Here is a 25,328-nt window from a genome sequence, read left to right as displayed (position 1 = left end):
TTAAATAAACAAATAAAATAAAACACTTACCCAGAGAAAAATTATTTGGCAAATGAATGTACCTAGAATGTAGCCAGGAACCAGAATTTTAGTAGCATAAGGTTCAGAAAAGGAGCCCTGGTGGTGGTGTGGTTAAAGCTCTTGGCTCCTAACCAAAAGATCGGCAGTTTGAACATACCAGCTTCTCTGCAGGAGAAGGATTGATAGTCTGCTTCCATAAAGATTTACAACCTTGGAAACCCTAAGGAGCAGTTCTACTCTGTCCTACAGGGTTGCTATGAGCTGGAATAGACTACGACAGTGGGTTTGGTTTTGATTTTAAGGTTCAGAACATCCAAATCAGATATTGCTAAATTTACATACCAAGGTTTAGGCATTCACAACACTGTGTTGCTGCAGTATTTACCTTCTTAAAATACAAATGTAATCCTACCAGTTGCTTAAAAATCCTCTAGTAGCATCTGTGGGCTTTAAAATGAAATCCAAATTCTTTTTATAAAGACGTGGTTCCTGATTATCTTTTTAAGTTTATTTTTATTTATTTTTTTATTGAAAAAAATTCACACAGCAATGATCATCATTTAAACCATTTTAAAGTGTACAGTTCAGTGGTTTCTAGTATATTCGCAGTGTTATTCAGCCATCAGCACTCTCTAATTCTGGGACGTTTTCATCACTCCAGAGAGAAACTCCATACCCATTAAGCAGTGATTCTCCATTCACTCCTCCCCCCAGCCCCTGACAACCACTAATCTGCTTTCTGTCTCTATGGATTTGCCTATTCTGGACATTTCATATAAATGGAATTATACAATATGTGCCTTTTTGTTCTGGCGTTTTTCACTTAGTATACATAATGTTATCAAGATTCTTCTGTGTTAGTGCCTGGTGAATTCAAACTGCCGACCTTTTGATTAGCAGCTGTAGTTCTTAACCACTGCACCACCAGGGTTTCCTTCTGTGTTATAGCGTGTATTAATACTTCATTCCTTTTTATGACTGAATAATATACTGTATGGATAACATTTGGCTTAAACATGCATTCATCAGCTGGTGGATGTTTGGATCATTTCCACATTTTGGCTGTTAGAAACAATGCTGGTATGAACATTTATGTACAGCTTTTTGTGTGGACATAAGTTTTCATTTTTGGGGGGTGTATATAAAAAAAAATTTTTTTTTTTTTTTATATCAAGGAATGGAATTGCTAAATGATATGGTAACTCTGTGTTTAACTTTTCAAGGATTGCCAAACTGTCTTCCACAGTGGCTGCACCATTTTATATTTCTAACGGCAATATATGAGGGTTCCAATTTGTCTATATCCTGTCCAACACATTATTTATTTATTTTTTTAATTATGTCCATCGTAGCAGGTTTAGTAGGTATGAGGAGTCCCTAGGTGGTGCAAACAGTTAAGCGTTTGGCTGCTAACTGAAAGGTTCAAGTCCACCCTCTAGAGTTGCCTCAGAAGAAAGACATAGTGATCTACCTCTGAAAAATCAGCCACTGAACACCCTGTGGAGTAAAAGGCAACAACAGTAAATACTGTTACATATACAATACTGCAGTAACAGTAATAAACAATTTATGAGTGGATGCATAGGTAGATATGTAAGCTGAACAGGTATGGGAGTACGCCCACAAGCACCTATAGGTATGGCAGAGGGTATTTCTACATATGCATCTGTATGTGCTGCAGATATATCCGTGTATATAGTAGAGCACACAGGGGTCACAGTTTTGAAAACTTCTTAGCCATAACCAAACACCTTGAGGGACTGAGTCTCACTGGACATGAAGGCTTAGGACCAAAGTCTCAGGGGACAGCTAAGTCAATTGGCATAATACAGTCCATAAAGACAATGTTCTACATCCTCCTTTGGTAGGTAGCAACTGGGGTCTTAAAAGCTTTTGAGCAGCCATCTAAAATACAACTATTAGTCTCTTCCTGTCCATATCGGAGAAGAGTCAAGAAAATCAGAGCCTCAAGGAAAAAATTAGTCCAAAGGACTAACGGATCATGTGAACCATAGCTTCCACTAGCTTGACACTAAAAGAACTAGATGGTGCCTATCTACCACTACTAACCACTTTGATCGGGATCACAGTAGAAGGTCCTCAACAAAATGTAGAACAAATTTCAAATTCATAAAAAAAAACAAAACAAAGTAACTGGTCTGATAGAGACTGGTAGAATCCCCAAGACTCTGGCCTTTAGACATCCTTCAAACCTGGAACTGAACCCACTCCCTGAGATCACCTTTCAGCCAAACAATAGACAGGCCTGTATAGTGAACAGTAACACTTGTGAGGAACATGCTTTGAAGAACAGTGAACCATACCAGATCAAACGGGAAGCATTTGCCCAAAAACAAAGTTGAGGGAGAAAGGGACAGGAAAGGTGGGCAAGTGGAAATGGGGAACCGAGGAAGGAAGTGGGTAGAGTGCTGTCATATTGAGGGGATTGCAACTAATGTCGTGAAACAAAATGTGTATAAGTTTTTGAATGGGAAACAGGTTTACCCTGTAAACTTTCACATAAACCACAATAAAATGTTCAAAAAAAAAAAAAAAAAATCCTGTGATGCACAGTTCTACTCTGATACACACGGGGTCACCATGAGTTGGAATTGACTCGATGACAACTGGCTTAGTAGGTATGAAGTGGTGTCTCATTATGGTTTTTATTTGCATTTCTGTAAAGACTAATGATGAGCATCTTTTCATATGCTTATTGGCCATATGTGTATCTTTGAAGAAATGTGTATTCAAGTCCTTTGCCTATTTTTTAATTGGGCTATTTGTTTTATTGTTTAGTTAGGAGAGATCTTTATGTATTCTGGATAGCAGTCCCTTATCAGATACATGATTTTTAAATATTTTCTCCCATTCTTTGGGTTCTCTTTTCACTTTTTCAGGAATAGTATCGTTTGATAGTGTCCTTTGAACACAAGGTTTTAATTTTGATGATGTCCAGTTTTTTCTTTTCTTTTTTTTTCCTCATGCTTTTGGTGTCATTTCTAAGAAAACATTGCCTACTTCAAGGTCATGAAGATTTGTGCTAAGAGTTTATAAGTGTTAGTTCTTACATTTAGGTCTGTAGTCCATTTTGAGTTCATTTTTATGTATAGTGTAATGTTGGGTCCATATTCATTCTTTTGCATGTGGATATCCATTTGTCCCAGCACCATTTATTGAAAAGACTATTCTTTCCCCATTGAGTAGCCTTGGCACCCTTGTCAAGAATCAGTTGACCATAGATGTATGAGTTTATTTCTGGCCTCTCAGTTCTATTCCATTAACCTATGTGTTTATTCTTATGCCGGTACCACAGTGTTTTGATTACTGTAGCTTTGTGGTAAGTTTTGCAGTTCAGGACTATTTTACCTTAACATGTTTCTTGTTGTTGTTTTTAGTTGTTGTCAAGTTGATTCCAACTCCTGGCAACCCCATGTGTGCAGAGTAGAACTGCTCCATAGGGTTTTCGAGGCAGTGATCTTTTGGAAACAAATCACCAGGCCTGTCTTCTAAGCTGCCTCTGGGTGGGTTTGAACTGCCAACCTTTTGGCTAGTAGTCAAATGCTGAACTATTAGCACCACCCAGGGACTCTTGCTTTGTAATAAGTTTTGAAATTGAGAAGTGTGAATCCTACTAGTTCTTTTCCAAGATTGTTTTGGCTCTTCTGGGTACTTGAAATTCTGTATGTCCATTTCTGCAAAAACAGGCAGCTGGAATTTTGACACAGGGATTGCACTGAGTCTGTAGATCAATTTGGGGAGTATTGCCATCTTGATATTAAGTATTGAACCCATGAACACTGTATATCTTCCCATTTATTTAGGTCTACTATGTAATATGAGTTTGGTTTTTGGTTTTAAGTAATATAGTGAGCAAAAGCTCTCTTAGGGTACTTTGCATCTCCAACATGTTACAGACAGAAAAAATAGAATCCAAATAGATAATAACACCATTATGGATAATTGAGAAAACTAGAGATGTAACCTTAGGTTATGGCATAGAAGGTATCTGAGGATATCAGAAAATATAATTTTTCTCAGCAGGACTTTTTTTATTTTAACTTTTTTTGGGTGTGTGCTTCAAGTGAAAGTTTACAAATCAAGTCAGTCTCTCATACAAAAACCCATATACACCTTGCTGTATACTCCTAATTGCTCTTCCCGTAATGAGACAGCACACTCCTTCCCTCTACTTTCTCTCCTCGTGTCCATTTGGCCAGCCTCTGACCCCCTCTGCCCTCTCATCTCCCCTCCAGAGAGGAGATGCCAACATAGTCTCATGTGTTCACTTGATCCAAGAAGCTCACCCTTCACCAGTATCATTTTCTATCCTATTGTCCAGTCCAATCCCTGTCTGAAGAGTTGGCTTTGGGAATGGTTCCTGTCTTGGGCTAACAGAAGGTCTGGGGACCATGACCACCAGGCTGCCTCTAGTCTCAGTCAGACCATTAAGTCTGGTCTTTTTACGAGAATTTGAGGTCTGCATCCCACTGCTCTCCTGCTCCACCAGGAGTTCTCTCAGCAGGACATTTTTTTCCTCATGTTAGGATGTTTTGGGGGAGGTGGTAGGTCGTAATAAAAAAGAGCTTTGAAAAATCTATGCCCCACAGAACAGAATGTAACTAGTTAGTATGAGATGGTTGTAGAACTGTAAGTAGAGCTTTTACCCAGCACTAACTTGATATAACCTAGTTTTCTTAAGTTTTTTACTTGATATGCTTTGCCTGGGACTTTAGTAGAATGGAGTGTGTGTGTGGCTCATACCTCTTCTCTTCCCTCCCCTCCCCAATGAATAATAAAGGAATTATGTAATTTTTAACTCTGTCATATTTCAGGAGTTAGTTTTACCTTTAAAATATAAGTCAATGGGAAATAGGACTTAGTGGTATTATTTATAGATAGATTTAAAAAAAAGTATATATCTTTCATGTACAGAAATACTGCATAGAAATCAAACCCTTTGATTTCTGCAGGTCTAGGAGAAAGATTACATCTGAAACACTGATTTGGGATTACTAAAAATCCATTGCTGTCTAGTCAATTCCGACTCAACTCATAGCGACTCTATAGGACAGAACAGAACTGCCCCATAGGGTTTCCAAGGAGCAGCTGATGGATTCAAACTATCGACCTTTCATTAACAGCCACGCTCTCAACCACTGTGCTACCAGGGTTCTTTGGGACTAGTAGACTTGTGTTATTGATTTTATTAGTAATAATACTACTACTTTTGGAGTAATTGTGTTATGAATACCTTAAAAAAATTTTTTTCTGTTAGAATTAATCTTTGAATTATGAGATACCGAAGTTCAGAACAGTTTGTGTGCGTGTGTGTGTGTGTATCATTTTAGTCCTGTGATTGACATTCTTGAGCACGGAATTGATGGTATTTTATAAAAATATATGAGCTAAATGAGAGAAGCGTTTAGGTGACTGGCTATAAACAGTATGGATAGAGTATGACTACTTCATTTTATTGATTAGAACAACTTTTTGTATATTTATTTTAATGGCAGCAAAATGCTGTTTGTGCTTTTAAACATTTAAGTCATATTATAGACATACTGACTTTAATATCTTTTCCAGAAATGTTCAGTATTTAAATGTTTTAATATAAAAGCATTGATAAAGTAAAAATACATAAAATATCAGTAAACACATGAAAAGGTGATCAGCACCATTAGTCACTAGGGAAATGCAAATGAAAACCACAATGAGATACCACTTCACACTCACTAGGATGGCTATAGTAAGACAGACAATAATAAGTGATGAGGATGTGGAGAAATCGGAACCCTGATACATTGCTGGTGGGATATAAAACAGTGTAGTCACTTTGGAAAACAGTCTGTCAGTTCCTCAAAAAGTTAAACATAGAGTTACCATGAGACCTGGCAATGCCCTGTCTAGGTGTATAGCCAAGAGAAACAAAAACTTACGTTTACACAAAAACTTGTATCCAACTCTTCATAGTAGCATTATTCATAATAGTGAAAAGGTGGAAACAACCCACGTGTTCATCAACTGGCAAATACCTACCTAACCTACTGCCGTCGAGTCGATTATAGATAAACAAAAAAAATTTTTTATATCCATATAATGAAATAATACTCAGTGATAAAAAAGAATGAAATACTGATACATGCTACAACATGAACCTTGAAGACATTATGCTAAGTGAAAGAAATCTGTCACAAAAGACACTATATTGTATGATTCCCATTTATATGAAATGTTCAGAACAGACAACTCTATAGTGACGATAATAGATTAGAGGTTACCTAGACTACCTAGGGTGATGGCTAAGGAATGTGGGGTTTCTTTTGGGGTAATAAAAATGTCTAAAATTAATTGGGGTGATGGTTGCACAGCTCTGTGAGTATACTAAAAACAATTGCATACTTTAAGTGGGTGAATTGTATGATATGTGAATTGTTTTTTTAATAAAGCTGTTACAAAATATATGTATGTATAATATATAATGTATAGGAGTTTAAACAGGTAGTGAGGGCTGTGAAAACAGAATAGAATTTATGTACTTGATTTTTTTATTGTGTAGGACTGTTCTAACAAAAGTAATTTTGAAAGTCTGATATGTACTTTTTTGGTAAATTTTATGAGACAGAAGTGATTGTGTGGTGCCATGTGGAAAGGAGATGATTTTTGTTCATTTAACAGTATATTTTAATTGTCTTTTATAGTTTTGTTTTCATAGAATAGAATTTGTTACTTTGTATATGGAACCCCAAATCTTTAACCTTAAATATAAATGAGATGAACTAAGTATCACCGAGGGTGACATATCTTGGATAACCTAAAAGAAAATTGTGATGAGTTAGACTGGACTACAGATTACTTTTTGAAAAAAATTTATGAAGCAGACACATTAGCCTCATTTAGATTGGAGTTTTTTTTACTATTAATATGCATGGTTGATTCATTTTGTTGTTTCTAGAAAGTAAATGTTTAATACTGGAAAGAGGTTTGCAGTTTTCTGATAAATGTCACAGAATAGTGGCAGTGAGCCAGGGAGAAGAAAAGCTGCATTAGTGAAGTGAGAAAGACTTCTGTAGCTATGGAAACCATAAACCCTACTAAATCTCAAAAAGATATTGTTTGTACTTAGGGTATTAATTAGACATTGGTAGAGGTTAATGAGAACCCTGGATAACTGCTAGATTAAATCTGGTTGTAATTGTATTCATGAAAGGGTCTGGTTAAGAAGCATTGTTGGGTGGTTTAGTATTTGTTTTGTGTGCACACTAATGTGCTTAATTTATTTTTCTTTAATTTGACTTCTTATTGCCCTCAACTACTAAAAAGCTTTATTTAAAAGGATAATATGTATGTAGATTATTACTACAGCTCAAATTTTAGTTTATTTAAGAATAAATGAGAGAATATGAATATGATTCAGTTTAGTAAAAGTTAAATTTTGACCAATACTTGTTTAATTACTGGTAAAGTGCATATTAAGCTATGCATGCTAGATTTTATGGATAAACCACTTTTCAGGTGTAAATTAGGCACTTTGGTAATTTACAGTAATTCTTGTAAAATGGCCAGTGTTCAAGTAGTAATTTCCTGATGGATACCCTGACTGCCTTATAAGCTTAATATTTCTCATAATTATAGAAACCAACTTATTCTTCAGAATATTTAAGATTACATCTATAATCAGGGTTGCCTATACTCGTTTGGTAGAATTAAAATGGGCTATTGGGGGTGACAAGCATTAGAAGTGAAATGCTGGTTAGTCCAAAAAATAGAAAGGTAACCTAGAGCTAGCAAAGAGAGCTGCTGAATAATTGTGTTCTTCCCACACTTGTTTATTTATGTGTGTGTACATTTCCCCTCAAATTTAGATGTGTCTTCTTATTCTAGAAGGTACTTCTTCAATTTACTAGGCCCATTTATCAGAAACATCCACCTGTCAACTAGCATAGAAGCAGATTGTGTTTTGAAGTCTCCCAAATCAAATAAATTTAGAAGCGAAATTTAACAGTCCTTTATTGGAAATGAATTGGAAAAAGTGAACTGTGAGAAGTAAGCTCTTGGAAAAATTATTTTAGGTCACAGCCTATAATCAGAGCCTAGAAGAAAGAACTGATCCATTGGGAATGCAAAATCAGAGGAAAGTTGGTGGAAAAAAAAAAGTTTTATACCTTCTTCCATGAAGGACTATTAAAATACTCAAAATGTTTTACTTTTTGAACAAAGATAGACCAGGGCATTACATTGCAAAGTTCTTGTCTGTGTTGGACCCTCCCCTTTCCTACCTGTTTTTTTAGTAGCACATTATTCGTCTAATTTGTTCATTAATTGCATATTTCAAAAATCACGGATTTCAGTGGATGTAAAAACCAGTTCTCCCACACATTTATCAGTTTGTCATACTGTGGGGGCTTGTATATTGCAAGAGGATGACGAGACTTCATCTCACATACTTTGAACATGTTATCAGGAGGGTCCAGTTCCTGGAGAAGGACATCATGCATGGTAAAGTGGAGGGGCAGTGAAAAAGAGGAAGACCCTCAATGAGATGGATTGACACAGTGGCTGCAACCGTGGGCCCAAGGATAACAACAATCATGAGGATGGTGCAGGAGTGGGCAGTGTTTCATTCTGTTGTACATAGGGTCACGTTGAGTTGGAACCAACGTGACGGCACCTAATAACAACAGAAACCATTTGCTACAGAGTTGATTCCAACTCATGGTGACTCTGTGTGTCAGAGTAGAATTGTGCTCCATAAGGTTTTCAGTGGGTGATTTTTTGGAAGTAAACCACCACGGTTTTTTTCCTAGCTGCCTCTGGGTGAGCTTGAACCTCCAATGGGTAAATTAACCATTTGTATCACCCAGGGACTCCTTAGTAAACATAGATCTCCGTAAAGGGGCTGGATGGTATGTCCTGTGAGAAAAATACCATTTTAGCAATCCAAATGTGTATGTGTTTCTCGTGATAATGTACTAGGAAGGATTTTTGGCCACTGTGTCTCAAGTTACTCAGGTTTTTGAGAACCAACATGAAAAGGGAAGACCAGATGAAGAGCTGTAGGGACAGTTAAGGGGAAACAAGCATCCAGCTTCTCCTGTTGATGGAAAAGACTTTTTTCTACAACTGTGACTCTCTGTATTTTTTGCTTACCATTATAAAACAAAAAGTAAAAGAGTTAAAGGAAAAAGTAGTATTAAAGCACTTAATTAGAAGAAAAAGTATTTTTAAAAAATTATTTCAGTGTAAATAAAACATCTAAACCTAAAAAAAAAAAGTATTTTAAAAACTCAAAGCAGAATTAAACGTAGATAAAACCTCAACCCAGAAATTCAAAGAGCTAGGAGTAGACAGAATTAAAAATTTTTTCCTTAATTTTGATATTTATCTAAGGTTGAATAAAATCTTCCGTGTGCACAGTCTGTACCTCAGGATGATTCAAATGGCTCCTTTGAGTCTTCAGGGTAAGACTGCAGGGTAAGATTGCAAAGCCAGAAATTAAAAGAGAAGTCCTAATTACTTTGTTGCTAAACAGCAAGAGGTTATTTTCCTTGATACTTTGTAACTTTGTTTCCTATGATCTCTCCTCTTTATATTTTGTTTTCCATCATAAGTGTCTCTGACACCATGACATTTAAAGAGTTCCTTATTTTGGCTATTTGTAAATTTTCTCAGTACAGATTCTGATGAGTGCTAAACACCAGGTGACTAAAACTAGTATTCTGAATGAACCAATAAATTGACAAATCTTGTTTCAGGCACTTAGTCTGCTGTGCAATGAAGTGGTTTCCTACTAATTTTAGGTTTTAGCATTTATAAGATTGTATTTAAAAACCTTTATTAGTCAAAGGTCAGGATTTTTCAGGAAGAGGCATTTCACAGTCCAGTGCAGTATTATTTCTTCTTTGTATTAAGACAAAACTTACTCAGTTGAATTTCAGGTTTTAAATACACACTGTAAAATTGTCATTCAGTTACTTTGTCTCAGGCTAGCAAATTATGAGGAGAAAATTAATCCTGAAGTAGTTTAAACCAAATCATGTTTTAAATTTAGTATTGTACAAATTACAAGTTGTGTTCTATATCTTTTTCTAGCCACTGCCCCCCCTTGCCCTGACAGTTTAGTTGTTCAGTTAAGGTTTGTCCCATTTAGTTATTCAACTTTGCTAAACATTTTTGAAATGGCTACCTTTCGGCCAAGGGTAAAAAGACATTGAGTCTCTCATTGTCTCAAAAGTAAAGTTTTCTAACAACTCTCTTAGGTAATGACTTTTTATTGCCCCACTCAACTTTAAGGGTCACACAGAAGTTATGTTGTGGGTCTCTGTTCTTTGCTTTAGAGCAGACCCAATTCCAGGGTCTAATGCCCATCTACATAGGAACATTTAATACCCTGCTGTGTGGGGCCAGTACTCTTGTATGTGGTCATATAGAATTTGAAAAAATTTCCTTCATGTCTCTTTACCATTATATTTCCGTGATAATATATTATTCACATGGAGGGGGCAGTGTGTGTAGTACTTAATGATGTGGGCCTGGGTTCAGATCCTAGCTCTAGTGCCCAGTAGGTGTGTGGCAGCCTGGGTAAGTTAACCATCCTCTCTGTTGGTAACAGAGCCTGCAGCGTATGGTTATGAGGATTAAATAAATTAATACAGGTAATGTGCTTAGAATGATGCCTCGTATAAGCTAAATAAGTTGCTATTATTATTATTGGAATATAGTTTCTAAGTATTCTTTTTTCAGAAAGAGATTAAAGAAAAATTTTATTCCATTATTGTTGTTAGTTGCCGTTGAGCTGGCTTCGCTCATGATGATCGTATGTATAACTGAACCTTTCGTTGGCCAGTACTGTGCCATCTGCGTGATGGTTGGTATATTTGAATCCCTTGTTGTGGTTATTGTGTCAGTCCATCTCATTGAGGATTCCCTCATTTTCACTGACCCTCTTACTTTACCAAACAGGATGTCTTTTATTTGTGAATGGTCTTCCCTGATGATGTGTCCAAAGTAAGCAAGCAAAAGTCTCGCTATCCTCGCTTCTGAGGAGCAATATTGTATTTCTTCCAAGATGATTTGTTCATTCTTCTGACGGTCTACAGTATATTCAGTATTCTTCACCAATATCACAATGCAAATGCATCAATTCTTCTGTTTTCCTTTTTCATTAGTGCTAAAGAAAAAGTGGAAAACATCACATCTTAAATAAGACAGGATAAGTATCAAGTATTGGTCTTTTTGTTATTCTGTGTTTGTGTGGCCATTTTCTTTTGGGTGTTTTCTTGATTTATCTGATTGTAGGGCGAATAACAGTGCCAAAGTTTCTTTGGGTCTGAAAACAAGAATTCATGCCTATGCAAGAAAAAGAAATGCCTCCAGCCATCTCTTCTTTACTGATGATTGTATTGGCCAGGGTATCTGGTTTTACGAGGTTCAGTTTTTTTATTCTGGGGATGAAGATGAAGGGAAAAAACCTTAGATAGTTGACTCCAGGCTGCCCATCTTGGAAAAATTACTTCCTGTTGTCTCTGATTTGCAATTCAGTTAATCTAGAGGTAGTTACGTGGTAGTGGGAGAAACTACAAGATTTGTAGTGAGGAATCATATATTTAAATATCAGTTTTACATTTTAACAGTTGTATTTCTTTATATTCTTTATCCTCATTTCCTCTTTGTCTAGCAGGGTTATTATGAGGTTTATATCAAATAATGTTCTACATTATGCTGGTGCTTTTAAAAGGAGCCCTAATGATGCAGTGGCTAAGCACTTGGCTGCCAGGCGGAAGGTCAGCAGTTCGAACCCACTAGCCTCTCTTCGGAAGCAGAGACAAAGACCTGCTCCTGTAAAGATTACAGCCTAGAAAACTTTATGGGGCAATTCTGCTCTGTCACATGGGGTCGCTGTAAGTTGGAATTGACACGATGGCACACAACAACAGTGCTTTTAAACATTATTTGAATGTATGTCTCTAACTTACTGTGCTGTTTTGAGAAAAAGTTGAATCTTTTTATGAAGAAAAGAAAGTTTTTCAGGATAAGTCAGTTATTTTGGGGTGTTTAAAATATTTTTAATAGAAATTTTTTAAATTGAAAACTTAAAAATTTTCAGGTGATAAATTATACAGGTTTATTATAAAATGTTAGATGATTATAAGAAATATAAAGCATATACAGCAAAAAATTAAAATAATATGTAGTAGAGGTAACCACTGTTAACATTTCTTTTTATATATATAGAGTTTATATATATTTTTTTCTAAAATAGGCTTATACTGTAAATTTTATAACCTGCTTTTTTCTGTTAGTATATTTTGAATGTCAGCCAATTAATCAATGGAGCATAACTTAGCTTTATTGTTTATTATAAAAGAGTACATGCTTATTTTTAAAACTTAATATAAAAAACATAATGAAGCAAAAATCACAAAAAATCCCATCTCTCATAGATATAACCATTATTATGTTTCTGTGCATATATATATACAGATGTACCATAATTGCCATTATTTATTTAACCACTCTATTAACGACATTTAGTATGTTTCCAATTTTGCTATTATAGACAATGCTGTAGGTATTTATATCTTTGCATACTTAGTTTTTTTTAATATAGATTTATGGAAGCGTAATTACTGGGATAGAGCATATGCACGTTTTAAAGAATTTTGATACCTGTTGCCTGATTGTCTCCAAAAAGTTTGTACCAATTTATATCCACTAGCAGTAACCATTTCCCTGTACCTTTGCCAATAGAGTTTAATACTTTTTGAAAATTATTACAATTTCATATGCTCTGTTATATTGTTGTTTTAATTAGCCATTAAAATGTAATATGTATTTTGTTGTTGTTGAGGATGTACACGGCAAAACATATACTGATTGAACAGTTTCTACATGTACAATTCAATGATATTGATTACATTCTTAGAGTTGTGTAACCATTCTCACCCCCCTATTCTGAGCTGTTTCTCCCCCATTAACATAAATTCACTCCCCCCTTAGGTTACTATCTAATCCTTCGAGTAGCTGTTGTCAATTTGATCCCATGTACACTATATTTAGATAGTTCTTAAAAAAGCATAATGCTCAAGGCAGATATTTTTTATTAGTTAAGCTAAACTATTGTTTGGTTTTAAGAAGACTTCAGGGGATGTTTTTGGTTTAAGGTTTAAAGATTATCTCAGGGCAGTGATTTCAAGGGTTCATCCAACCTTCATGGCCCCAGGGAAGTCTGGAGTCCATGAGAATTTGAAATTACGTTTTGTATTTTCCCCCTTTTGATGAGGATTCTTCTATGGAATCTTTGATCAGAATGTTCAGTAATGGTAGCCAGGAACCATCCAGTTCTTCTTGGTCACATGGCAAAGGAGGCAATTGTTCATGGAGACAATTAGCCACATATTCCATATTCTCCTCCAGTTCCTGACTCTTATTCTTCTGCTCTGCTCCAGGCAAATAGAGACCAATTAGTGCCTTCGACGGCTGCTTGAAAGTTTTTAAGACCCCAGGCACTACATATTGAAGTAGGAGATAGAACAGAAACACTAAACATGTTATTAGGTCAATTAACTGGGAGATCCCAGGCAACTATGACCTTAAACCCCAAACCAGGAAACCAAATCTTATGAGGTGTTTGGTTATACATAAGCATCCTCAGCAGCTACTCTGTTGTTGTTGTAAATGTATCTCTCACGCAACTTTTGCCAATTCAGCTTTTTACAGGTGTACATCTTATTGACAGCAATTACAGTAATTGGCTGTGCAACTCTACCCTTTCATCAACATGGTATTTGCATCACCATTAACCACTCCTTCCTCCCTCCTGCCCCTGGTAACTACTAATAAACTTTGTTCTCTATACATTTGCCTTCTCTTGTCGTTTTTATGTAAGTGAGGTCATGCGATATTTGTCCTTTTGTGATTGACTTATTTCACTTAGCATAGCGTCTTCCAGCACCATTCATGTTGTAGCATGTGTCAAGATTTCATTTTTTCCTACTGGCTGAGTAGTATTCCATTGCATGTGTATACCACATTTTGTTTATCTTTTCACCTGTTCATAAGCATTTAGGTTGTTTCTACCTTTTGGCTATTGTGAATAGTGCTGAAATGAACATTGGTGTACAGGTCTCTGCTTTCAGGTCCTTTGGGTATACACCTAAAAGTGGAATTGCTGGTCATGTGGTAGTTCTATTTTTAGTTTTTTGAGGAACCGCCACTCTGTTTTCTGCAGTGGCTGTACCATTTCGCATTCCCACCAGCCACGGGTAACATTTCCAATTTCTCTACATTCTTGCCAACAGTTTTATTTATTTATTTATTTAATATCTTAACCATCCTAATGGAAGGAAATGGTATTTCATTGTGGTTTTGATTTGCATCTCTCTGATGGCTAATGACGTTAAGCATCTTTTCATGTGTTTGATGGCCTTTTGAATGTTCTTTTTAGTGAAATGCCTGCTCAAGTCTGTTGCTTATTTTATGATTGGGTTGTCTTTTTGTTGTTGTTAAAGTTTTACATATGTTTTGAGTATTAGATTCTTGTCTGATATATGGTTTCTGAAGATATTCTCCCAGTCAATAGCTTGTCTTTTCACTTTTTTGGTAAAGTCTTTTGATGAGCAAAAGTTTTTACTTCTTATGAGGTCCCATTTATTTATTTTGTCTTTTGCTCTTTGTACTTTTGTTATTATATTAGATAATTCATTGTTAAAAGCTAGGCCTGATAGCGTAAAAATTCTAAGAACTTTATGGTTTTAGTTTGCACGTTTAAGTCCTTAATCCATTTTGAATTTGTTTTTGTGTATGGTGTGAGGCATGGGTCCTATCTCATTTTTCTGCATGTGAAAATACAATTTTTCCAGCATCATTTATTGAAGAGACTCTTCTTTCTCCATCAAATGGGCTTTGCACCCTTGTCAAAAATCAGTTGACCGTAGATGTGTGGGTTTATTTCTAAACTCTCAATTCTATTCCATTGGTCTGTGTGTCTATTGTTATACTGGTACAGGTTGTTTTGATTACTGTAGCTGTATAGTATGTTTTAAAATGAAGAAGTGTGAGTCCTCTTACTTTGTTCATCATTTTCAACATTGTTTTAGCTACTGGGGGCGTCTTGCCATTCCATGTAAAGTTGAGGATTGGTTTTTCTCTTTCTGTAAAAAAAGCTGTTGGAATTTTGATCACAGTTGTATTGAATGGAATATTTTTACTGTATATAGTACGATTGGTATTTTTTTATTGGCATTAAGTGAGAGCTTACAGAGCAAATTAATTTCTCATTTGATAGTTTGTGCATAAAGTGTTCTGTGACATTGGCTTTATTCCCCACCACGTATCAGCACTCTCCCCATTTCCATCCTAGGTTTCCCGTTCCCTGTTGTCCTGATTTTCTACCCCTTCCTTATATTTCTTTCTGAATTGTCTATTCATATCCCTTGCTAAGTTTTCTATTGGAGTATGCATTTTCTAATTGATTTAAGAGTTGCACATATATTGAGAGTATTTATCCTTTGTCATATGTTGCAAATAAACACTTTCCTGGTTTGTGAGTTTTTTTTTTTTTTTTTAATTCAGCCAAGTGGCTGTTTCAGAATCTCTTACTGGTGTATTAGTCTATTCATATACGTATATTTTTTGTGTGTGTTATTGATTGATGACGAGGAATCTTTCCCAACAGGGAGGGAAAGCCGTTCCCTGGAGTTGACGCCCTGAATTTGGACTTGTAACCTACAAGACTGTGAGAGAATAAATTTCTCTTCCTTAAAGCCATCCACTTGTGGTATTTTTCTTATAGCAGCACTAGATGACTAAGACAACTACCCGAAGAGATCTCCTGATACAGTGCAATCCCAATCCAAATTCCAACAGTATTCTTTAAAGAGATGGAAAAACTAATCACCAACTTTACATGGAAAGGGCAGAGGCCCCGGATAAGTAAAGCATTACTGAAGAAGAAGAACAAAGTAGGAGGCCTCACACTCCCCGATTTCAGAACCTACTATATAGCCGTGGTAGTCAAAACATCCTGATACTGGTACAACAGTAGACACATAGATCAATGGAACAGAATTGAGAATCCAGAAATAAATCCATCCACCTATGGACACTTAATCTTTGACAAAGGGTAGAAGTCCATTAAATGGGAAGAGATAGTCTCTTCAACAAGTGGTACAGAAAAATGAGACAGGGTCCATACCTCATACCATATACAAAAACTGACTCAAAATGGATCACAGACCTAAGTGTAAAACCTAAAACCATAAAGATCATAGAAGAAAAAATAGGGGCAAACTTAGGAGCCCTAGTTTATGTCATAAATAGACTATCAAACATAACTAAAAAAGCACAAACAGCAGAAGATAAACTAGACAATTGGGAACTCCTGAAAATCAAATACTTATGCTCAACAAAAGACTTTTCCAAGAGAATAAAAAGAGAACCCAGAGACTGGTAAAAATTTTTTGGCTATGACATATCTGACAGGGGTCTAATCTCTAAAATTTATAGAAAACTTTTAACAACTCAACAACAAAAAGACAACCCAATTAAAAAGGAGCAAAGGACGCAAACAGACACTTCCTTAAAGAAGACATCCAGGCACTCAACAAATACATAAAGAGATGGCGATCATTAGGCATTAAACCCACTACCGTCTTGTTGATTCCGACTCATAGCGACCCTATAGGATTGAGTAGAACTGCCCCATAGGGTTTCTAAGGAGCAGCTAGTAGATTTGAACTGCTGACCTTTTGGTTAGCAGCTGTGCTCTTAACCTCTGTGACACCAGGACTCCCATTAGCCATTAGTGGGATACAAATCAAAAGTACAATGAGATGCCTTCTTATACGAGCAATAATGGCAGTGATTAAAAAAAATAATAACAAATGCTGGAGAGGCTATGGGGAGATTGGAACTTTCACACACTGCTGGTGGGAATGTAAAATGGTACAACCACTATGGAAAATGATATGATGCTACCTCAAAAATCTAGAAATAGAAGTACCATATGATTCAGCAATACCACTTCTAGGTATATATCCTAGAAAAAAAAGAGCCGTGAAGTAAATAGACATATGTATGTCCATGTTCACTGTAGCATTATCTACAATAGCAAAAAGTTGGAAACAGCCTAAGTGTTCATCAACAGATGACTGGATAAACAAACTGTGGTACATACATGCAATGGAATAATACTATGCAACATTAAAGGATAACGACGAATCCATGAAACATCTCACAACTTGGATGAACCTGGAGGACATTAGGCTGAGCGAAGTAAGTCATTCACAAAAGGACAAATATTATATGAAACCACTATTACAAAAAGTCAAGAAAAGGTTTTCACACAAACATTCTTTGATGGTTGCTGGGGATGGGAGAGAGAAGAATGGAAAACCACTAACTAGATAGTAGACACGTACTAACTTTGCCTAAGGGAGAGATAATACACAATATAGGTGAGGTCAGTACAACATAATCCAGGTGAAGGAAGACACTGAAAGGTATGAAAGAGTAAAAGGAAACAACAGTAAGTACAATCCTGCAACAACAGTAATAGCAAGCAATGGATACATAGGTAGATATGTAAGCTAAACGGGTGAGAAGGTGTATGGGAGTACACCCACATACATATATACGTGTACATGATGCAAATATAACCATGTATGCAGTAGTGCACACAGGCGACACAGTCATGAAAACTTCTAAACCATAACCATACACCTCCTAGGACTAAGATACTGGGCTTGAGGGCTAGGGACCATAATCTCAGGGAATATCTAAGTCAATTGGCATATTATAACCCATATAGACAAATGTTCTACATCCTACCTTGGGTGAGTAGTGAGTGGGGTCTCAAAAGCTTGTGAGCACCTATCTAAGATACAACAATTGGTTGTCTTCCTGTCCAGAGCAAAGAAGAGTGAAGAAAACCAAAGTCGTAAGGAAACAGTCCAGAGGACTAATGGACTATGTGAACCAAAGCCTCAACTAGCCTGAGACCAGAAGAAAACTAGATAGTGCCTGGTTACTGCTACTGCCACTCTGACCAGGACCACAATAGTAGGTCATGGACAGAGTGGGAGAGAAATGTAGAACAAAATTCATATTCATAAATAAGACCAGACTTGCTGGTCTGATAGAGACTGGTAGAACCCCCGAGACTGGGCCACTTAGAAACCCTTCAAACGTGGAACTGAAGTCACTCCTGGAGATGACGTTATAGCCATATAATACAATAAAACCCAAACCAAACCCGTTGCTGTTGAGTCGATTCTGACTCATAGTGACCCTATTGAACAGAGTAGAACTGGCCTGTAGAGTTTCCAAGGAGCACCTGGCGAATTCGAACTGCTGACCCTTTGGTTAACGCTGTAGCACTTAACCACCACGCCACCAGGTTTTCCATACAATACACAGGCCTATAAAATGAGCAGTAACACCAGTGAGAAATGTACGCTTTGGAACAATCAACTATACCAGATCTAAAGGGCAGCATTTGCCCAAAACCCAAGTTCAGAAGGAAGGGTGGAGCAGGAAAACTAGGCATATGGACACAGGGAACCCGGAGAGGACAGGGGGAGAGTACTCATATATTCAGGGGTTTGCAACCAATGTCACAAAACAAGCTGTGTATAAATTGTTGATTGGGAACTTAATTTGCTCTGTAAGCTTTCACCTGCAAAAAGTTATTATTTGTACCTATAAGATTGTACTTATTTTGGACTCCAAAGATCACAGATCTTGAATAGTATGCCTGTGCTTGCAGTGCGATGGATCACTTTTGAGTGGCCTTTCTCACTGTGGTCTTGTAACTCCCACCTAAGTAATTGAGTGGGACTGTGCAGATAGGGTAATCATGGCCTACCAAGGGAATTGGTCAGTTTTGCCATCCTGCTAGGCTTAAAAATGAAGAGAGAGCCAATTCCAGAGCAGAGAGAGATTCCCACCACCCTCCAGGAAAGAAGAGCCAGTGTGTCTTTTGAAACCAGGATCGCTGTACAGAGAAGCTCCTGGAAAAGGGCAACCAAGAGGCAGAGAGCTATAACACAGAAGAGACGAAAAGCAGTGGCAGAGAAACAACGGCAGGAGAGACCAGCAGGAGATGGTACAGTGGGCTTCCTGGCCCACAGAGTGAGAAAGCTGAGTGTTGTTGGGCAGGATTCTTGCTGGAGTAATAGAGTCCCTCCGGGCACTTGGTGAAGCTAGGTTTGCCCACCCACAGAACTAGAGCTTAGTGCCTTTTGGACGAGGCTTACTGGAGGAGTAGGGTGCCAATAGGAAAGAAAGAAAAAAACAAAATGGATGTCAGAAGAGACTCCGAAAGTTGCTCTTGAAGGTAGAGTAGCTAAAGCAAAAGGAAGAAATGATGAAGTAAAAGAGCTGAACAGAAGATTTCAAAGGGCAGCTTGAGAAAACAAAGTATTATAATAACATGTGCAAAGACCTGGAGATAGAAAACCAACAGGGAAGAACATACTAGGCATTTCTTAAGCTGAAAGAACTGAAGAAAAAATTCAAGCCTCGAGTTACAGTACTGAAGGATTCTACGGGGAAAATATGAAACGACTCAGGAAGCATCAAAAGAAGTTGGAAAGAATACACGGAGTCACTATACCAAAAAGAATTGGTTGATGTTCAGCCATTTCAGGAGGTACCATATGAGCAGGAACCAATGGTACTGAAGGAAGGGTTCTAAGCTGCACTGAAAGCCTTGGTGAAAAACAAGGCTTCAAGAATTGACGGAATACCAATTGAGATGTTTCAACAAACGAATGCAGCACGGGAAGTGCTCACTCGTCTAAGCCGGGAAATTTGGAAGACAGCTCCCTGGCCAACTGAGTGGAAGAGATCCATATTTGTGTCCATTCCAAAGAAAGGTGATCCCACCAAATGCGGAAATTATCAAACAGTATTATTAATATCACACACAAGTAAAATTTTGTTGAAGATCATTCAAAAGCAGTTGCAGCAGGGCATTGACAGGGAACTGCCAGAAATTCAAGCCAGGTTGAGAAGAGGACATGAAACAAGGGATATCTTTGCTGACGTCAGATGGATCCTGGCTGAAAGCAGAGAATACCAGAAAGATGTTTACTTGTGTTTTATTGACTATGCAAAGGCATTTGACTGTGCGGATCATAACATATTATGGATAACATAGTGAAAAACAGGAATTTCAGAGCACTTCATTGTGCTCATGAGGAGCCTGTACTTAGACCAAGAGGCAGTCATTCGAACAGAACGAGGGAATACTGTGTGGTTTAAAATCAGGAAAGGTGTGCACCAAGGTTGTCTCTTTTCACCATACGTATTCAGCCTGTAAGTTGTTGTTAGGTGCCCACGAGCCTGTTCTAATTCATAGCGACTGTATGTACAACAGAACGAAACACTGCCTGGTCCTGGGCCATGCCCACTGTCACTGTTATGCTTGAGCCCATTGTTGCAGCCATCTCCTTGAAGGTCTTCCTCTTTTTCGCTGACCTGTACTTTACCAAGCGTGATCTCCTTCTCCAGGGACTGATATCTTCTGACATGTCCGAAGTACGTAAGACGTAGTCTCGCCATCCTTGCAGCACAAATTTGTTTGTTCTTTTGCTAATCCATGGTATAGTCAATACTCTTCGCCAACAGCACAGTTCAGAGGCGTCAGTTCTTCTGTCTTCCTTATTTATTGTCCAGCTTTCACATCCATATGATGCAGTTGAAAATACCATGGCTTGGGTCAGGCACACCTTAGTCTTCAAGGTGATATCTTTGCTTTTCAACACTTTAAAGAGGTCTTTTGCAGCAGATTTGCCCAATACAATGCGTTGTTTAACTTCTTGACTACTGCTTCCATGAGTGTTGACTGTGGACCCAAGTGAAATGAAATCCTTGACAACTTCAGTTATTTTCTCAGTTCACCATGATGTTGCTTATTGGTCCAGTTGTGAGGATTTTTGTTTTCTTTATGTTGAGGTGTAATCCGTACTGAATGCTGTGGTCTTTGATCTTCATCTGTTAAGTGGTTCAAGTCCTCTTCAACCTATACGTGGAGCAGATAATCCAAAAAGCTGGACTATATGAAGGAGAATGGTGCAACAGGATTGGAGAAAACTCATTAACAACCTGGGATAGGCAGATGACACAACCTTGCTTGCTGGAAGTGAAGAGGACTTGAAGCACTGATGATGATCAAAGACCACAGCCTTCAGTATGGATTACACCTCAACATAAAGAAAACAAAAGTCCTCACAACTGGACCAGTCAGCAACATCATGATAAATGGAGAAAATATTGAAGTTGTCAAGGATTTCATTTTACTTGAATCCACAGTCAACACTCATGGAAGCAGCAATCAAGAAATCAAACAATGCATTGCATTTGGGCAAATTTGCTGCAAAAGACTTCTTTAAAGTGTTAAAATCAAAGATGTCACTTTAAGGACTAAGGTGCGCCTGATCCAAGCCATGATGTTTTCAACCACCTCATATGCATGTGAAAACTGGCAGTGAATAAGGAAGACCAGAAAAGAATTGAGGCCTTTGAACTGTGGCATTGGCAAAAAATATTGAATATACCATGGACTGCCAGTAGAATGAGCAAAGCTGTCTTGGAAGAAATGTAGCCAGAATTCTTATTAGAAGCGAAGATGTTGAAACTTTGTCTCATATACTTGGGACATGTTGTCAGGAGGACCCAGTCCATGGAGAAAGACATCATGCTTGGTAGAGTAGAGGGCCCACAATAAAGAGGAAGACCCTCAAGGAGATGGATTGATACAGTAGCTTCAACAGCGGGCTCAAGCATAATGATTTGTGAGGATGTCACAGGACTGGGCAGTGTTCCGTTCTGTCTTACACTGGGTTGCTATGAGTTGGAGTCGACTTGATGGCACCTAATAACGACAGCAACAACAGGGTGCCTCGGGGCACTTATCAGCAGAGCTAAAAGCTTCCTAACACTTGCAGGGCAGAAGCCGAAGGCCAGAGAGGCATGCCTGTGTGCACAGCTGAGAAGAGGCTGTCCTGATGAAAGAACTGTATTCCGAGCCTGAATTGTAACTTGTTACTTCCCTAATAACCCCCATAATCGTGAGTATTGTCTGTGAAATCTGTGTGGCCATTGTAATGAATTATCAAACCCAGCAGAGAAGTAGAGAGTGCTGTGGGAAGGAGGATTGTTGTCAGAATTGGTAAAGATGGCTGAGAGAGGAGGCTTGTCTGACTTCTGCCTGATAGGAATCAGCCTTGGGCTGTTGACCTTGATTCTCCTTCCTCCCTTGTGAAGTTAGAGGAGGGTAAGACACTGCGACCACGCCATTTTTACAGTGCTTCTTAGAATTTAGATTAAAATGAAGTTGTTTTGTTCCTGCGTAATGTTACTAAAAGATTTAAAGAGCATTAATATTTATGAAATCGTCAGTTTTATCTTTTAATCGCTCTCCTCAATTCATCCTTCTTAAAAAGATACTTCTAGTTAAAAGATAAACATTTTTATTAATAATAAAATATATTGATAACTTTGTTTTATATAGAACTAAGGGATTTAAGTGTTATACTCTTTAAATACAAGTAATGTGTTTGATCAGGATATTATATAATCTGAAAGTCTTCAGCTATTGAAATGTTAAAATTTAATGTAACTTAAAAGTTTTTAAATTCTGTGTTTCTGTCTTTTCTAAGGAGTATATCATTGATCTAAATAAATTTTTTCCAGCTATGAAGAATTTCATAATTTGTGATAGATTACTTATTTGTCAGCCTCAGTATTAAAAAAAAAAAAAAAAAAAATTGGCGCTTGCTATTTCTGAGATATACTCATGTACTTGTGTTAAATTTGTATGCTATGTCCCCTAAATAATACACTGTCATAATTTCACTGTAACGTGATGGATTGATGTAAATTCTAAAGCTGAAGTAATTGTGGTAATTTTTTTAAGTATACTGTCCAATTGTTGATTTCTTTTAAATGTTCTTTTAGGTTAGCCTCTGAAAAATTTGAGTGGGATAATTTGCTTTTGAAGTATATAGTACAGTTTATGCTTGGCAGTTTGAAGTTGGGCAGAAAGGCATGGATGAAAGAATGGATTCATATGTATTTCTAATCTACAGAATCTAGGAAGGTAATCCTTTTTAAAATTCAAAGTTAATGGCAATTTTCTGTGAGGAATCATGAAAATGCCAGATTTAAGCATACAAAAGGACATGTACTGTGTGAGAGCACTATTATTTAAGTACATGTACATATAAAACCACCAAACCCACTGCCGTTGAGTCGATATATGTGTATGTATATACATGTATATCTGTGTATGTGTGTGTGTATATATGTGTAAAAACCAAAAGCAAACCCTTTGTCATCAAGTTGATTCCAACTCAGAGCAACCCTTACAGGACAGGGTAGAACTGCCCCCATAGGGTTTCCAAGGAGCATCTGGTGGGTTTGAACTGCCAGCGTTTTGGTAACAGCTGAGCTCTTAACCACTGTGAACCAGGGCTCCATATATGTATATATGTGTGTATTTATTTGGTTATATTGGTGCCCAAAATGAATAAACTAGTTTTAGGCTTCCAGTGTACTTTGAATATTTTACATAATACTCTTACAAAAAATGAATAAATGAATTAACAAATCTTAGTCAGAATTTTAATTTTTGATTGGTAAACTTTTTAAAATGTGACTTTTGCTAAGTTACTATATCTGTCTTTCCAGAAGATGTTATAGTGGAATATCTAAGAAGGAAACTGAAGTGACATTTGCTATATGAATAATTTTAATTCACTTTCGGTATTGCAGCAAAGTTACATTTTTATTTTTAACAAAGTAGTTTTGAGAATACAGGTAAAAGGGATGTGATTCTGAAACTGGTTAGTGTACAAAGTGGTGTGGGGGAAAAAGAAGCAAGTGAAATTGAAGGAGGAAAATGATAAATTGGAAGGAAAGATGCCATTTTGTGTGTGTGTGTGTGTGTCTGTGTGTAGGGTACAAGAGCCTAAGCTAATCAGAATTTTTAAATATAAATATTTGTGTTTTAACCCGTTTTCATGTTAGAACCATTTTTTCCCTAGATGCAGTTTTTAGCTGTAGCTGTAAATTTACCTGTCTTTCTGGTTATTCATTAACCTGTTAGCATTTGGCGGCTTTAATATGTTTAGGAAAATCTGTTTACTTGTTAGTTGAAATTGCTAAGAGCTGGAATTGGAACTAAAAAAAAAATAACTTGTCCAGAGGCACATAGTAGCAAGCAGCGGAGCTGGGATTCAAATTGAGACAGTTTGCTATCAGAATCTGCCCTTCTCTCCCCTCTTGTGACTTTGATAAATTTATCTCTCTCAGTTGTTTTGTGAGGTTTGCTGAGATAATGTATATTTAAAGCATCTAGCACTGTAGTTGGTACCTGTTGCTGTTGTTAGGTGCTGTTGAGTCAATTCTGACTCATAGTGACCCCACGTACAACAGAATGAAACACTGCACCATCCTTGATGTGCATTTTTTGAAAGTAATATTTTATTATGTTTTCGGTGAAGGTTTACGTAGCAGTTTAGGTTCCCATTCAACTGTTTGTACACAAGTTGTTCAGTGACATTGATTACATTCTTCACGATGGGTGAACATGCTCATTACTTCCATTCCGGTTGTTCTGTTTCAATTAATCTAGTTTCCCTGCCCCTTTACATTCTCATCTTTGTTTTAGAGTAATTGTTGATTGGTCTCATATAGGTAATTTTTTAAAGGAGCACAGTAATCATAGGTAATATTTTTTGAGCCATTTTATTATTTAGCAACAAGGTTACCTCAGGGGTTAGTTTCAGTTCAAGGTTTGAAGAGTATCTCAGGTCAGTCATCTCAGGAAGTCTTTCAGTCTCAACCAGCCCAGTGGGTAGGATTGTTTGTTTTTTTAAGGAGTTTGAGGTTCTTTTCCACATTTTTCTCCCATTCTATCAGGATCCATCTGTTGTGGCCCTGATTAGAACGGTTGGTAGCCAGGCACCATCTAGTTCGTCTGGTCCCAGTGCAGGTGAGGACTACATGTAGTTCATGTAGACTGTCATTTAGACTGGTTTCTTCTTTGGGAAAATGTGTATTTTGAAGTGAAATTAGAGTCATCTTGAAATGGGCATGAGATATTCACCTGATTGCCTCTGGAATAAAAGAAATTATTTCCATGGGATATTTCAATAACACCTCCTCATCGTATACCCCTTTGAGGACAGTAATTATGACTTTCATTTTTGTTAGTAGCTCCGGTTAATATCTCCATGGTTCAGTGGTTCCTGGTAGCCCGTCAGCGAATATAGAATGGACTCGACAGCAGTGGGCAGTGG

General features: G+C 37.2%; 1 protein-coding gene across 10 annotated transcripts in view; it reads left to right on the top strand.

Moving 5' to 3' along the window:
• NFAT5 (nuclear factor of activated T cells 5) overlaps positions 1 to 25,328 on the top strand; it is a 142,053-nt gene that overhangs the window by 12,985 nt on the left and 103,740 nt on the right. Inside the window, exons 2-3 of one of the 10 annotated variants that reach the window (XM_064273844.1) lie at positions 21,972 to 22,094; positions 25,246 to 25,328. The exons of 2 other annotated variants lie outside the window; for them this stretch is intronic. The gene's annotated coding sequence lies outside the window, so the exon portion shown is untranslated. 7 more of the 10 variants (XM_064273845.1, XM_064273840.1, XM_064273841.1 and 4 more) reach the window with 7 other exon arrangements.

This window comes from Loxodonta africana, chromosome 21, assembly GCF_030014295.1.
Source record: "Loxodonta africana isolate mLoxAfr1 chromosome 21, mLoxAfr1.hap2, whole genome shotgun sequence".
NCBI classification, from domain to species: domain Eukaryota; kingdom Metazoa; phylum Chordata; class Mammalia; order Proboscidea; family Elephantidae; genus Loxodonta; species Loxodonta africana.
This window is presented reverse-complemented; position numbering and strand designations above follow the sequence as displayed.